We start from the raw sequence: 14,797 nt of genomic DNA, 5'->3' as shown, positions 1-14,797 counted from the left end.
GGGAAAGGCAAGATTTTCAAACTGGGCAGCAGGTCGGGAAGCAGCCACTGCCTGGAGCGCCCGACTCCTCCCCCGGACCCTTGGCTGGAGAATTCCAAGGCTGCGGCTGCCCGCGCGAGGCCAGGGGGCCGTTGGGGAGCACGCGTTTTGACCCACAGCCCAAGCAGCCCAACTTGTCTGTGGCGTGCCTTTCCTCTCTGAAGTTTAGTTTCAAACAGAAACACTTTTTTTTTTTTTTAAGATTTTATGTATTTATTCATGATAGAGAGAGAGAGAGAGAGAGAGGCAGAGACACAGGCAGATGGAGAAGCAGGCTCCATGGAGGGAGCCCGATGTGAGACTCGATCCCAGGGCTCCAGGATCACACCCTGGGACAAAGGCGGGCGCTGAACCGCTGAGCCACCCAGGGATCCCCAGAAACACTTCTTAATGCTGCGTGAGATGTGTGCCCGTTCTACAAGACTTACATATTTTATTGGGGGAAATTCGACTTGTCACCCCACTCCCCGCCCCCGACACACACATGCTAATCCAGTAACACACTTCTTGGGTAAGGTGAACCTGATACACTTTATTATATTTTATTTTATTTTTTTTAATTTTTTTTTTTTTCCCCACCACCGGCCGCCCAGGCCCAGGCCCAGGCCCAGGCCCAGGCCCAGGCCCAGGGAGCGGGGAGGAAGAACAACTTCCTCCTCGAGCCCCGGCGACTGGCCTATTATATTTTATTAACTACAAACGTAACAGATACATTCTCCTTGTAGAAAGTCAGAAGTAAGTGTGTAGAAGGAAAAGTGAGGATAAGTTTATCTTTGGTCTGTTCCACAGCTCCCAGGATGGAGGGACCCCTGGGTTCATGTCACCATTTTAATGGAAACCCTCGCCTACCTTTTAACATGCAGGTAACTGAAAGGCAGGTGGAGAGAGGTTCCTAGAGTTATGAAAATTGTTTGCCATGTTTGCCATGGTTGGCAGTTACTTAACATGAATAGTGATTGTGTTTTTATGTGGGTAGATAGAGAATGTTAATGAAATCTCCAGACTGCAAGAGTACCAAGTCCAAGAGAATAAGGGAGGTATCTTCAACAGCATTTTACAGGAGAAACAAATAGGTGATTTCGTTAAGTTGGCTTTCCAGAAAGTCATTGTTTAAGAGTGGCCTTAATAACCACAAGGTGGCACCCGTTTTCTATTTTAAAAGTTATGGTCAGTGGGCCTGAGGATTCCTTTTCTCCTTTATCTGCATATTGCAAGTTCTAGTTACATGCTGCGTTTATTGTGTTGGTGTGCTATAAATCTAGTGGCATCTGTAGCACATTTAAATGGAGGAACTGATTTGGGAATTCCATTTGCCAAACTGTATCTACCTTATGAAAAGAAGGGCTCAGCTGGCCTCCTAAAGATTTTAGGATGAGATGTTAGAGGGAGGGTGATCACAAATACTCTGTAATGTTCAAAACCAAACACAGGACCTCTTAGTGCCCATCTTTATGGTATTTCTTTAGCACAGCATCAGCATTTTTTTTTTAATCTCAAAATACAGCCACTAAATTTCTACAATTGCTCATAAATCAGCCACTGTGAAGTACTAAACTCTATAGAAAAATATGTGCCTCGGGATTTGATTTTATCTAGTTTCTTCATTCTAGGTGGTTGATTCTAGATTATTTTATTTTACTATTCTAGTTATCTAGATTACTAATGTTTGTATGGGTTTAGAATGTCAATCAAAAATACCACTATTAAGTATTTTCCACCAGTTTCCATAAAAGGAATTTGGCATTTTTAAAATGAGCTCATCTGCTATTTTTGAGTTGTGAAACCCTTTCATATTTGTTTCAGAACTCCAGACTACTCCGTGCAGCTGTAACATGGCCGAGAAGTGACTTGTCTGTCCTAAGTGATATGTCTCTTAAGTCCTTTCAATGCAGACAACCCTATGGCCTTTAATCTGAGAATGATGTCTACTTTGTCAGGATAGGATTCTCCATACTCTAGAAAATGCCTTCTGGATGAGAAGGGGGTGGTGGGTATTGGGAATTCAAGAATATAGTGTAAAACTTAAAATTTTATCTAGTCTGCTTCTTATCCACCTTCAGTCTAGATAAAACTGAATCCGACAAACATGTACCTTTTCTTCATCTCTCATCACTATATAGATTCCATTTCCTTCTATTCCCCAGCTCTTCTTTGGCAGCCCCCATGACCCGATTTTTTTCTCTTGTCCCCGTTTCTTCTTTTCTAAGTCCCATTCTCTCAGGTTAGCCAAAGTCAGTTTGGCATAAATTAAGGGCAATTGCCCATTATTTTAAATGTTTTATTAATTTTTTTTGCCCATTTTTATTTACAAGATGTTTCTCTTTTAGCTGTTAGTTACATGATAGTCTGTTTCCAATACTTGACTGTGTGCTTCTTAGGGACAAGGACTGCATCTTATTCATCCCTGCATTTGATACTCAGAGGACACTCTAATGCTAGTCATAATTTAGGTGGTCCTGATTGTCTTGCCACAGCTCTAGGAATTATATCACTCAAATATGGCAGATATAATGGCTGAAATATATTCTATGCATCTTGTAGGGTCTGCTCAGATGCCTGTATTCTGAGATACCAGGTACCAACCTGGTAACCATCAGTTTGTTCTTATAGTTAAAAGTCTGTTTCTTGATTACTCTCTCTCTCTCTCTCTCTCTTTTTATTCCTTTGCTGGTCTGTTTTCTTTCTAAAATTCTACATATAAGTGAAGTCATAGGGTATTTGTCTTTCTCTGACTGACTTATTTTGCTTTGCCTAGCATTGTACTCTCTAGATCCATCCATGTCATTGCAAATGGCAAGATTTCATTCTTTTTACAACTGAATCATATTCCATTATAAATAATATTCCATTATATACAATATTTCATTTCATGTATATATGGACACTTGGTCTGCTTCTGTATTTTCGCTATTGTAAATAATACTGCAATAAGCATAGGGGTGCACTGTATCCGTTTGAATTAGTGCTTTTGTATTTTTTGGGTGAATATTCAGTAGTGTAATTACTAGATCATAGTAATGAATTTGGATGTTTTCCTTCCCTTTCTATTTTTGGGAATAGTTTGAGAAGAATAGGCATTAAGTCTTCCTTAAATGTTTGGTAGAATTTGCCTGTGAAGCTGTCTGGTCCTGGGCTTTTGTTTTTTGGGAGTTCTCTCCTGTGACTTATCTGGGTCTAGTTCCTTTAAGAGATGGAAATTTTTGCCAACCAATTAAATTTCTTTGGTAGTATAAGGTGAATCAGCTGTTAAATTTCTTCTTAAGCCAACTTGATAATTTTTCTAAAAATGTGTTTATGTCACTAATTTTTAAATTGCCAGAACATTTTCATGTATTTTTTAAATTAAAAAAAAAACCTATTTTTTATCTGTACTTATGACCCTTTTCCATTCCTATTATTAATTTGTGTTTACTCTCTTTTTTCCTTAGGAAGGCTTTTAAAGCACTTTAAAAAAATTTTACTATTTTAAGAGAAGGTTTTGATTCTGCAGTTTAACTCTATCTTAAAATTCTCCTGCCTCTATCATGAATAAACAAATAATAAATTAAAAAATCTAATTCATTTACATTCAAAGTAAGTATTGATAGATATGTATTGATTGCCATTTTGTTACTTGTTTTGTGATTGTTTCTATAGATTTTCTTTGATGTTTTCCTCTCTTGCTATATTTCATGGTTTGTTGGCTTTCTTTAGTGATATTCTTGGATCTTTTCTCTTTATTCTTTGCATATCTTTCATGGTTTTTGGTGTGTATATATAGGTTTTTGATTAGGTTTGTATATAACATCTTTTGTATATAGCAATCTATATTACGTTGATGGTAGCTTAAGTTAAAACCCATTCTTTTCTGTCTCCTCCCATTTTAGGTGTGTGGTGTCATATTTTACATCCTTTTATTTTATCAAAACTCCCTTGACTAATTTTTTACAGAAATACTTATTTTTACAGATTTTGTGTTTTTTACTTTTCATATTCTCCCTTATGGTCTTTTTTTTCCACTCAAAGAGTCCCCTTTTATATTTCGTGCAGGGCTGGTTTAGTGGTCATGACCTCCTTTAGTTTTCATTTGTCTGGGAAACTTTTCTTCCTCTTCTCTTCTTTCTCTTCTCTTCTTTTCTTTTCTTCACAGGCTCCACACCCAGCATGGAGTCCAATGTGGGGCTTGAATTCACAACCCTAAGATCAAGACCTGAGCTGAGATCAAGAGTAGGAGGCTTCCCCAGATTAGGGACGTTTTTACCTTTTATTTCTTCAAATAAAATTTCTGCCCCTTTTTCTCTTCTTCTGAGATCCCTACAATGCAAATGTTATTATGCTTGATATAGTCACTGACTTCCTTAAGACTATTCTCAATTTGCATAATTTTCTTTTCTCTCCTTTCTTCTTTTCTCCCTACTTTCCATTCCTCTGTCTTCCAGGTCATTAATTCATTCCTCTGCTTCATCTAGCCTGCTATTTTTTCTATTAAATATATTTTGAATTTCATTTGTTGTGTTCTTGATCTCTGATTGTTCTTTTTTTATTTCTGTGTTAAGGGGTCTCACTGATGTCCTCTACTCTTTCTCAAGTCCAGTAAAGATCTTTATGATCATTAAACTATCATATATTACTTATGTCCATTTCACTTAAGTCTCTTATTGTGTGGTTTCGTGCTATCCTTTCATCTGGGAGCTATTTCTTTGTCTCCTCATTTTGTCTAACTCTTGTTGATTTCTGTGTGTTAGGATAATTAGCTGCATCTCTTGCTCTTAACAATAATAGCCTTATGAAGAAGAGGTCCTGTAGTGCCTTGCAGTGTAGTGTCCCCTGTTTCCTGTGGCTTCAGAGAGTGTCTCCTATATGTGTTGCATGTGGTCTGCTATTGAGTCTTGACCTCTTTTTCCTTCCATCCAGTTGTATCCAGAGGCTCTTTTTGCCTATTGTGGGCAATGTTAGGTCCCAAGCAGTGGTGTGGTACATTTTAACAAGGTGTGAGGAGGTCTCTTTGCAAAATGAGATCTGCCTCTGCTGCTGCAGGAACTGAGGTCTGACAAAACATGTGGGTCTGGAGATGTGGTGGACAGGGTTTGGGCCCGTCTTCTGGGGGAGGGAACCCTGCAGCCCTGGAAAGGCTGGATCTCTCCAAGCAAGGGTTAAGGGCTTGGTGCAAAGTAGGTAGTGAGTTTCAGCACAGTGCTTGTTCCCAGAGATGGCTGTTGCTTATGCTGGGAGGCAGGGGCAAGGGGAATGGCACCTGCCAGTTCCTTTGTCTCCGGAGGGGTCTCCCATGATCCTTGTCTTTCCCAGCTACACTCTGATATGAGGAAATCACTCTCCCTCTTTCCTGCCCACTCTGTTTTTCAAATTGTTGGTTCTAGCACTGTGTCTGCATGGGCTGTTTGTCGTGCTATTTCTTTAAGAGTGGAGACTCGGCTTTCTAACACCCTCCAGGCTCTCCCAGAACTGAGCCTGCCAATTTTTAAGATTCAAGGCGTCAAGTCCGCTGGATGTACGAACTCATGAAATTTGGCCCCTTTCTCTTTCAAAGGCGAACATTATGGGGATTTGTCCTCTCCATTAGTGGGATCCCCAGTGTGAAAGTCTGTTTTTTACCCTTCTCTGCATCACCAGGTTGCTCTCCACCAAGGATGTTCATGGTCCATTTTGCTTTGCCCTTCCTACCTCCTTCAGTGTGACTTTTCTTTGTTCTGCCAGTCTTGGGTCATTTTCTGGGTTATTTCCACTGCTGTGAGTGTTACCTTCTTGTATCCATGGGAGGAGGAGGAGAGTTTAGGATCCTCCAACTCTGCCATCTTTCCAGCCAACCAGAAATAACCTGTTTCTTGAAAGATTGCTGAATCTCTCCTGTGACTTATCTGGGTCTAGTTCCTTTAAGAGATGGAAATTTTTACCAACCAATTAAATTTCTTTGGTAGTATAAGGTGAATTAGCTGTTGAATTTCTTCTTAAGCCAACTTGATAATTTTTCTAAAAATGTGTTTATGTCACTAATTTTTAAATTGCCAGAACATTTTCATGTATTTTTTAAAATTTAAAAAAACCTATTTTTTATCTGTACTTATGACCCTTTTCCATTCCTATTATTAATTTGTGTTTACTCTCTTTTTTCCTTAGGAAGGCTTTTAAAGCAGTTGTTTTTTTTTTAAATTACTATTTTAAGAGAAGCAGGTTTTGATTCTGCAGTTTAACTCTCTTAAAATTCTTTGACATTGTTTTTTTAAATTTCTACCTTTGCCTTTATTTCCTTCTTCCAACTTTTTAAATTCTTTTTCTAACTTAAGTTGACTGCTTCCTATTTTATAATAAGTGCATTTAAAACTATGAATTTTCACTTATGTACTGGATTAACGACTGTAGGTTTTGATGGATAGTGTTCTACAGAGAAATTTTCAAGAGTTTATTAATTTCCTTAGAATGTACCCTATTTTATGTCATCCTTTTGTCAAGCTTTTATTCTCACTTGCTTTTTCTACTTTTATTCCTGCTCTTATTGTTGGAGTACTACATTTTTTCTTAATTCTCATGGCTTGTTTTAAAAATTACTCTTGGTTTTACATTTCTCCAACAAATTCTTTTCTTTTTTTAAGATTTATTTATTTATTTATTTTAGAAAGAGCGAGAGTGAGTGCACATACAGGGGGAGGGGTAGAAGGAGAGGAAGAGGGAGAGAGGCAGACTCCCTAATGAGTGGGGAACCTGACTTGGAGCTCAGTTTCACAACCCTGAGATGATGACCTGAGTCAAAATCAAGAGTTAGGCTCTTAACCAATAGAGCCACTCAGGCACCCCTTTCCAACAAGTTCTAAGGTAAGTATTAACTATTCTTTTCCAAAAGCAACAAAAATATTTTTAATTTTTATTTCAATTTGAACTACCCTGCCATCAGCTTTCTGAGTATTGTTATCTAGAATTTTCCAATTTTTAAACATCTGTGAAAATTACTATTGTTATTTTTTTCTTTTAAGATGTACTTATTTTTATTTGAGAGAGAGAGAGAGAATGGAGGAAGGGGCAGAGGGAGAAGGAGAGAAAAATCCTCAAGCAGACTACTCACTGAGTGTGGAGCCTGATCCTAGGACCCTGAGATAATGACCTGAGCCAAAAGAAAGAGTCAGACACTTAACCAACTGGGCCATCCAGACACCTCATACTGTGATTATTTTTTTCACACTCAATACTTCATTTAGTTTAGCTATGGTTTTCAAATGAATTTGCTCACTTGTTGAATTTCCTCTTTCCTTCTCTGAATCAGTTTTATGGCTGATGCATATTCTTTAGTAGTTTCTTCACAAATGCCAGTGAGGAATAAACTCTTGGTTTTTCAAACTTTTAAAAAAGATATTTTTTATTTATTTGAGAGAGAAAGAGAGAGAGAGAGAGAGAGAGAGAGAGAGAGATAAAGAAATCGCACATGATCTGGGTGAGGAAGGGGAAGAAGCAGGCTCCCTGCTCAGGATCCCAGGATCCTAAGATCATGACCTGAGCTGAAGGCAGACATGTAACCTACTGAGCCACCCAGGTGCCCCTTTCATACTTGAATATATATTGACTTATCTTCCTTTTGAATGATAATTTATTATATATTGAATTCTATGTTATGAGTTCTTTACCTTAGGTATATAAAAGATATTTTCCTACTACCTTTTAGCATTTATTCTTGCTGATGAGAGCTCTGCTACCAACTGATTGCTACTTTTTTTCTGGTAATCTGTCATTTAAAAAAAGAACAGAGTGTCACCTGGTTGGCTTAGTCAGTGGGAAATGCAACACTTGATTTCAAGGTTGTGAGTTCAGGTCCCCTGTTGGGTGTAGAGATTGCTTAAGAATAAAATCTTCTGAGTGCCTAGGTAGATCAGTCAGTTAAGCATATGACTCCTGATTTTGTCTTAGGTAATGATCTCAGGGTCATGAGATTGAGGCATGGAGCCTGTTTAAGATTCTCTTTCTCCTGCTCCCTCTGCTTCTCGCCCCGCCCCCCGCTTATGCACACTCTTTCTAAAAAATAAATAAATAAAAATTAAAAAGGAACACCTGAATGGCTCAGTAGTTAAGCGTCTGCTTTTGCCTCAGGTCATGATCCCAGAGCCCCAGGATTGAGCCCCACATTGGGCTCCCTGCACCATGGGGAGTCTGTTTCTCCTTCTGCTCCTCACCCTGCTTGTGCACACATGCTCTTCTCTCTCACTCTGTCTCAAATAAATAAATAATATCTTTAAAAAAATAAAATAAAAATAAAAAAATAAAATCTTAGAAAAAGAATAGAAATTAATTCTTAGAGTAATTTTAGAGTCACAGAAAATTTAAACCAAAGGCTCGGCACCTTCTTATTTACCTCCTGCCCCTGCACATCCATGTCTGCCTCATTATCAGCATCCCCCACCAGAACTATAAAGAGTAAAAAGTGAATCTCCTCTTTGCCCTACACCACTCTACTTTTCAACTTGCCAATTTTTACTCTTATTGTTATCAAGTTGGTGTGCATCCTTCCTGAACTCTGTCTACATACACACATACACACATGCACACACCGTGCAGCAGTGCATCTGTATCATAATACAAATGTGTATGTAAAATCACATGCATGATGGTTGGTTTTATGTGTCAACTTGGTGAGGTTATATGGTTCCTAATAATTCCATCAAACACCTATCTAGGTGTTGCTTTGAAGGTACTTTGAAGATGTGATTACATAATCAGTTGATTTAGGAAGGGGTATTATCCCAGATAAGAAAAAATTCTGTCTGGGGGCATGAGTTTCAGCTTGCAACTGACAGTTGTAGATTACTCCCTTCCTGATGCCCTGTGATTTTCCAGCTTGCCTAGCCAGCCTTGATAATTGCATGAGACAAGTTTTTGTGATCCATCTCTTATTTCATATTTCTTACTAATTCTGTTTCTCTGGTTGAGCCATGATTGACATATATGATTCTGCAACTTACTTTTTCACTAACAATATGTCTTAGAGACAGTGTTATGATTAACTGCTGAATCATAGCTCATAATATGAATGTACTGTATCTCATCTAATCATCCTGTTACTGGTGAATATTTTGTTGTTTGGATTCAAATTTATATTTTCCTTTGCTACTTCGAAAATTTAATTTATCCACTTCTTGTATCCAGCATTGCTATAGTAAAATTTAATACCAATTGGATCCGTTCTTTGTAGATAATTATATTTCTTCTTTGAAAGCTTTTAAGATATTATTCTTTTTTTTTTTCATCTCATAAGAACATATTGGGGAGAAAAAAATTCCTTCTACTCTTCAAGGTTATTTGACTGGTTTCATAATTGAATTAACATATGATAGATTAATAGGAGAAAACAAATTTGATTACATATGTATGAGAGGGGCTGTAAGAATATGAGACATATCCACAGCCAGCCCCGACCTGCCCTCGCGTGTCCCGCAGCCGCCCGCCACACGCACCGAGCATGAGGGAGATCGTGCACATCCAGGCCAGCCAGTGCAGCAACCAGATCAGAGCCAAGTTCTGGGAGGTCATCAGCGATAAGCACGGTATAGACCCCAGTGGCAACTATGTGGGCGACTCAGACCTGCAGCTGGAACGCATCAGTGTCTACTACAAGGAGGCCTCTTCTCATAAGTATATGCCTCGGGCCATTCGGGTGGACCTTGAGCCTGGAACCTTGCACAGCGTCCGGTCTGGGGCCTTTGGGCATCTTTTCAGGCCTGACAACTTCATCTTTGGTCAGAGTGGGGATGGTAACAATTGGGGCAAAGGTCACTACACGGAGGGTGCAGAGCTGGTGGACTCAGTCCTGGACATGGTGCAGAAGGAGTGAGAATTGAGACTGCCTGCAGGGCTTCCAGCTGACCCACTCACTCGGCGGGGGCACAGGGCCCGGGATGGGCACACTGCTCATCAACAAGGTGCCCGAGGAGTACCCCGACCGCATCATGAACACCTTCAGTGTGATGCCTTTGCCCAAGGTGTCGGACACAGTGGTGGAGCCCTACAACGCCATGCTGTCCCCCCACCAGCTTTGTATGACATCTGCTTCCGCATTCTCAAGTGGCCATGCCCACCTACGGTGACCTCAACCATCTGGTGTCGGCTGATGGCATATAAATCATCTCACTACTTCTCTTGGCTTCCCCGGACAACTCAATGCTGACCTGCTCAAGCTGGCCATGAATATGGTGCCCTTCCCCCGCCGGCACTTCTTCATGCCCAGCTTTGCCCCACTCACCGCGAGGGGCAGCCAGCATTACCGCGCGCTCACAGTGCCCGAGCTCACTCAGCAGATGTTCGATGCCAAGAACATGATGGCTGCCTGTGACCCCCGCCATGGCCGCTACCTGACCGTGGCCACCGTCCTCCGCGGGCGCATGTCCATGAAGGAGGTGGACGAGCAGATAGATGCTGGCCATCCAGAGCAAGAACAGCAGCTACTTCATCAAGTGGATCCCCAACAAGGTGAAGGTAGCTGTGTGTGACATCCCACTCAGGGGGCTCAAGATGTCCTCCATTTTTATTGGCAACAGCACGGCCATCCAGGAGCTGTTCAAGCGCATCTCGGAGCAAATCACAGCCATGTTCCAGCGCAAGACCTTCCTGCACTGGTACATGGGTGAGGGCATGGACGAGACGGAGTTCACTGAGGCTGAGAGCAACACGAATGACCTGGTGCCCGAGTACCAGCAGTACCAGAATGCCACGGCTGATGAGGAGGGCGAGATGTATGAAGATGAGGAGTCTGAGGCTCAGGGCCCCAAGTGAAGCAGCTGGAGGGGCAGAGCCAGGCTGTTGCTGTGGCCCAGAAGCCTGTCCCCCAGAGCCATGTCGCCATTGACACCACCCCAAGACTTGCTCCCACCAGCTCTGGTCCACAGCACCCTAGGGCTCCCGACTGTTTGTCCTCCAGTATTTATGGCATCCCCACCCCATGTGAGTCCTGTTTTCCCACCATAGGGCAGCTCCATCATGTCTGCTTTATTGTCAGCTGTTTTAACCAGGCCTGTTTTATGGCTTGTTTTGTTTTTTGTTTTTACTGGTGTTTATATTTTTTGGGGGTAATACTTAATAAATTTATTGCTGTCAGAAAAAAAAAGAATATGAGACATAAGGTCAAGCTGGGCAGTTCCTATTTATATGCCATCTTCAGCTAAGGAATGGGACAGGGACCTGGGGCTTCAAAGAAAGGAGGATGATTCACAGGACAATAAGGAAAAAAGATGCTTGGCAGTTAGATGTTTGCCCTGCCATACAGAACTGTCACTCAGATAAAAAAATTATTCCTAAAGGAGAAAAAATGAGTGGGAAATATCAGAAAGGGAGACAGAACATGAGAGACTCCTAACTCTGGGAATGAACAAGGGGTGGTGGAAAGGGAGGTGGGTGGGGGGTGGGGGTGACTGGGTGACGGGTACTGAGGGGGGCACTTGATGGGATGAGCACTGGGTGTTATGCTATATGTTGGCAAATTGAACTCCAATAATAATAATAATAAATTATTCCTGATAATAGTTGTCTTTCTGGGCTAGGTCTCTGTCTAAATTCTTTCAGGTAGTTAAGGGAGCAGTAAGATTTTTCCTGAGTTTTCTGGGTCTTGATTGTTTTCAGTTTAAAATAGTCCATGTGCCCAAATGACACATTTTGGGGAGACTTGTTTTGAACCTCTCTAATATCTATGGTTGTTTTTCATCCTTCTTAATTTTTAATAATCCCCTTAAATCTGGAGACTCACTTTTGATGTTTTCCTGTCATTACTTTTATTACTTTTTTTTCAGTCCTCTTTCTCTGGAACTCATATTTGATAGATGCAGGATTTTCTGGGACTTTCTCTCAAGCCTCAATTTTTTTTAAGATGTATTTATTTGAGAGACAGAGTAGGGGGAAGGGCAAAGGGAGAGAGAGAGGGAGAGAATCTCAGGCAGATTGTGCTGAGCACTGGTGCCACATGTGGGCTCGTGACCTTGAGATCATGATCTGAGCTGAAACCAAGAGTCGAAATGACATTTCATTAGACCTTAAATGGGGCTGAGTTAAAAAAAAAAAATGGGGCTGAGTAGAGAAATAAGGCAGGAAAGGGATTTACCCAAAGAAAACAAAACACTAACTTAAAAGATACTTGCACCTCAAGGTTTTCTGCAGTGTTATTCACAAAAGCCAAGACACAGAAGCATCCCAAGTGCCCATGAACTGATGAATGGATAAACATGTGGTCTATACACAATGGAACATGACTCAGTCATCACAAAGAATGACATTTTGCCATTTGCAATGACATGGATGGACCTAGAGGGTATTACGTTAAGTAAAATAAGTCAGAGAAAGACAAATACCATACGATTTCACTCCTATGTAGAATTTAAGAAATAAAATTTTATATTCCCCAAATGAATGAGACCATATAATGTTTGTCCTTCTCTGATGGACTTATTTCAATCAGCATAATACCCTCCAGTTCCATCCACATCTAAGCAAATAGTGAGTATTTGTCGTTTCTAATGGCTGAGTAATATTCCATTGGATACATAAACCACTTCTTTATCCATTCATCTTTCGATGGACACCAAGGCTCCTTCCATAGTTTGGCTATTGTGGACATTGCTGCTATAAATATTGGGGTGCGGGTGGCCCGGCGTTTCATTGCATCTGTATCTTTGGGGTAAATCCCCAGCAGTGCAATTGCTGGGTCGCAGGGCAGATCTATTTTTAACTCTTTGAGGAACCGCCACACAGTTTTCCAGAGTGGCTGCACCAGTTCACATTCCCACCAACAATGCAGGAGGGTTTCCCCTTTCTCCACATCCTCTCCAAAATTTGTCGTTTCCTGCCTTGTTAATTTCCCCCACTCTCACTGGTGTGAGGTGGTATCTCATTGTGGTTTTAATTTGTATTTCTCTGATGGCAATGGCATTTCTATACACTAACAATGAGACTGAAGAAAGAGAAATTAAGGAGTCAATCCCATTAACAACTGCACCCAAAAGCATAAGATACCTAGGAATAAACCTAACCAAAGAGGTAAAGGATCTCTACCCTCAAAACTACAGAACTCTTCTGAAAGAAATTGAGGAAGACACAAAGAGATGCAAAAATATTCCATGCTCATCAATCGGAACAATTAATATTGTGAAAATGTCAATGCTACCCAGGGCAATTTACACGTTTAATGCAATCCCTATCAAAATACCATGGACTTTCTTCAGAGAGCTAGAACAAATTATTTTAAGATTTCTGTGGAATCAGCAAAGACCCCAAATAGCCAGGGGAATCTTAAAAAAGAAAACCAGAGCTGGGAGCACCACAATGCCAGATTTCAGGTTGTACTACAAAGCTGTGGTCATCAAGACAGTGTGGTACTGGCACAAAAAACAGACACATAGATCAATGGAACAGAATAGAGAATCCAGAAGTGGACCCTCAACTTTATGGTCAACTAATATTCGACAAAGGAGGAAAGAATATCCACTGGAAAAAAGACAGTCTCTTCAATAAATGGTGCTGGGAAAATTGGACATCCACATGCAGAAGAATGAAACTAGACCACTCTCTTTCACCATACACAAAGATAAACTCAAAATGGATGAAAGATCTAAATGTGAGACAAGATTCCATCAAAATCCTAGAGAAGAACACAGGCAACACCCTTTTTGAACTCGGCCATAGTAACTTCTTGCAAGATACATCCACGAAGGCAAAAGAAACAAAAGCAAAAATGAACTATTGGGACTTCATCAAGATAAGAAGCTTTTGCACAGCAAAGGATACAGTCAACAAAACTCAAAGACAACCTACAGAATGGGAGAAGATATTTGCAAATGACATATCAGATAAAGGGCTAGTTTCCAAGATCTAAAAAGAACTTCTTAAACTCAACACCAAAGAAACAAACAATCCAATCATGAAATGGGCAAAAGACATGAACAGAAATCTCACAGAGGAAGACATAGACATGGCCAACACACACATGAGAAAATGCTCTGCATCACTTGCCATCAGGGAAATACAAATCAAAACCACAATGAGAAACCACCTCACACCAGTGAGAATGGGGAAAATTAACAAGGCAGGAAACAACAAATGTTGGAGAGGATGTGGAGAAAAGGGAGCCCTCATACACTGTTGGTGGGAATGTGAACTGGTGCAGCCACTCTGGAAAACTGTGTGGAGGTTCCTCAAACAGTTAAAAATATACCTGCCCTACGACCCAGCAATTGCACTGTTGGGGATTTACCCCAAAGATACAAATGCAATGAAACGCTGGGACACCTGCACCCCGATGTTTATAGCAGCAATGGCCATGATAGCCAAACTGTGGAAGGAGCCTCGGTGTCCAACGAAAGATGAATGGATAAAGAAGATGTGGTTTATGTATACAATGGAATATTACTCAGCTATTAGAAATGACAAATACCCACATTTGCTTCAACATGGATGGAACTGGAGGGTATTATGCTAAGTGAAGTAAGCCAGTCGGAGAAGGACAAACATTATATGTTCTCATTCATTTGGGGAATATAAATAATAGTGAAAGGGAATATAAGGGAAGGGGGAAGAAATGTGTGGGAAATATCAGAAAGGGAGACAGAACATAAAGACTGCTAACTCTGGGAAACGAACTAGGGGTGGTGGAAGGGGAGGAGGGCGGGGGGTGGAAGTGAATGGGTGACGGACACTGGGGGTTATTCTGTATGTTGGTAAATTGAATACCAATAAAAAATAAATTAAAAAAAAAAAAAGAAACACACCTGATGCAGTGAACATCAGACAGGAGGAAGCAGAG

General features: G+C 40.6%; 1 protein-coding gene and 1 pseudogene across 3 annotated transcripts in view; both read left to right on the top strand.

Moving 5' to 3' along the window:
* The window catches only part of SLC17A2 (solute carrier family 17 member 2), an 80,188-nt gene that overhangs the window by 26,729 nt on the left and 38,662 nt on the right, over positions 1–14,797 (top strand). Inside the window, exon 1 of one of the 3 annotated variants that reach the window (XM_025442482.3) lies at positions 12–550. The exons of the other annotated variants lie outside the window; for them this stretch is intronic. The gene's annotated coding sequence lies outside the window, so the exon portion shown is untranslated. Of the gene's footprint in view, positions 1–11; positions 551–14,797 lie in introns of those variants that run through there. 3 annotated transcript variants of the gene reach the window in all.
* On the top strand, positions 6,252–11,381 carry LOC112656959 (tubulin beta-3 chain-like; annotated as a pseudogene).

Source organism: Canis lupus, chromosome 35 (genome assembly GCF_003254725.2).
Source record: "Canis lupus dingo isolate Sandy chromosome 35, ASM325472v2, whole genome shotgun sequence".
NCBI lineage: Eukaryota > Metazoa > Chordata > Mammalia > Carnivora > Canidae > Canis > Canis lupus.
Note: the sequence above shows the minus strand (reverse complement) of the source record. Positions and strands in the feature narration are given on the sequence as shown.